Here is a 1,937-nt window from a genome sequence, read left to right as displayed (position 1 = left end):
CGTAATGGTTCTTGAGAAGATCTCTTAAGGGACTAAAGAGTCCGAACCATGCTCCATGAAGGAGGTCTTACTTCGACAGGGGGCAGGGACGTTCGCAGCTTCGCATGAGCGAAGAAAGGTCCAGCGGGAAGGAAAAAGTCTATTCCTTTCAGCCTGAAGGCCAGGGAAAGGCTGAGCGAAAGGCTTCGCTGCTGAGAGCGGAAAGGAGTTTCCTCCCGCCGAAAAGCAATAACTCTGTAACTGCTGGAGAAGAGGCCTCGAGGGAAGAGGTATCTCTCCCACGACACCAACCACAGAAGACTCTCCACTTCGCCTGGTAGACCCCTGCGGATGACTATCGCAGGTGACGCGACCTCCGCTCCGCGACTGTAGCGGGTTGTCTCTTCTTGAGGCGGCGGCGTAGTGTCTCCAGGCGTGAAGCCGAAGCAAAGCAACGGCTCGTGAAAGATGTTGTAGTGTGGTTGTTTGAGTAGCCTGTGCCGTGGAAGAAGCTCTCCCGGGAGTTCCGTCAGGGAAAGCAGAGGGTCCGGAAACCATTCTGCGTATAGTCACAGCGGAGCTCTCAGGGCCATCGAAAGGTTGACAGACAACCTGGTCGTGTTGAGACCCATTCTCAACAGACAACAATGGTGGGAAGACGCAGGCGTCGATGTTGTCCCACCGTCACCGGAAAGCATCTTGCCAAAGAGTCTTGGGATCTGAGACCGGGGGGAAGAACAGCGGAAGCTTGAAGTTCCAGGCTGTCGCGATCAGGCCCCCCAGGCCAGGACTTTCTGGTTACTACAGGCCAAAGACCCCCAGGTACTCTCCATCTGCGAGGCTCTGCTCAGGTAGTTGGAGAGAACATTCATCTGCCCGGAATGAGCGAGCCGACAGTGGTATTGAGAGGACCTCGGATCATCTCAGTATCTCTACTGCAAGATGCGAAGGTATGAAAATGCGTCCCTTGCTGGTTGAAATACGCCAGTACCATGAAGTCGTCGCGCATGGAGCGACTCGGCAGGAACTGTAGGATCTGTAGAGGGGCCAGACTACGGCCCCTAAGCCTGCCTGAATGATGGGGAAGTATCCTTCCGGTCCTGACCATAGGCCTGAACCGGAACATGCCCCCCCCCCCCCCTTTTCTTTGACGAGTCCGAGAACAGCATCAAAATGTGGGGAAAGGACGAGAATATCCACTCCCATGCAAGAGGTTCCATAGGTCAACACCCATTGCAGGTCTAAACGTTCCGCTGGTCCCATAGGGGCCAGAAAGTCCGGTTAAACGTTGCTTTGATACCACCGGAACTTGGGCCGCCTCACAGGGAACTTATCCTGAGGCGACCGTTCGGGACTTTAGACGGGACAATGAGGAAAAGAGACCCAGGAAACGTTACAAGGTAGGGCTGAAAGCTCTGCTTGACTGAGAACAGAAACTGCGACTCTCCTCAGCCTTGCCACAGTCAACTGAAGGGAAGGCTTGGAGAAGGAGGCAACAGCATCTGGTGTTCCCAGGCGGTCACCCATCCAAGTACTGACCAGACCCAAAGTTGCTTAACTTCGCTGATCGGACGAGAAGCGGTGTTTTCAACGTGGAATGGCCGTTGACTCAATATCATGGCTAGATACTCCAGATGTTGAGGCAGAAGTAGAGAAGGCTCCTAGCAATTTACCATGATCCCTCACTCTTGGTAAAGACCCGGAAGCTTGTCCCGGTGTTGAAGAAGGTCGAACTTGAGCCTACCGGGGTTGACCAGACCTCCAAAAAGCGAAGGGGGCGGAAGCCTCCTCCTGAGCGGCCATGAGGAAAGCAGGGAGAGTTCTCTGGGGAAAAACCTGCGATGCCGCGGCGGGATCGCCACACCGCATCTTGAGCAGGAACACCTGTAGTCTAGGCTGAATTCCAAGAGCTTCCTGGAAGATGGATGGAATGGAAACTGGAAGTACCCGTCCTTCCG

The 1,937-nt window shown here is 54.6% G+C and overlaps 1 non-coding gene across 1 annotated transcript; it reads right to left on the bottom strand.

The window, feature by feature from the left end:
- Nucleotides 1-1,469: 1,469 nt before the first annotated feature.
- On the bottom strand, nucleotides 1,470-1,588 carry LOC137658970 (5S ribosomal RNA). The gene has a single exon (XR_011047448.1). It is a non-coding gene; the product is annotated as a 5S ribosomal RNA (ribosomal RNA).
- Nucleotides 1,589-1,937: the final 349 nt, after the last annotated feature.

This window comes from Palaemon carinicauda, chromosome 1, assembly GCF_036898095.1.
Source record: "Palaemon carinicauda isolate YSFRI2023 chromosome 1, ASM3689809v2, whole genome shotgun sequence".
NCBI classification, from domain to species: Eukaryota; Metazoa; Arthropoda; class Malacostraca; order Decapoda; family Palaemonidae; genus Palaemon; species Palaemon carinicauda.
This window is presented reverse-complemented; position numbering and strand designations above follow the sequence as displayed.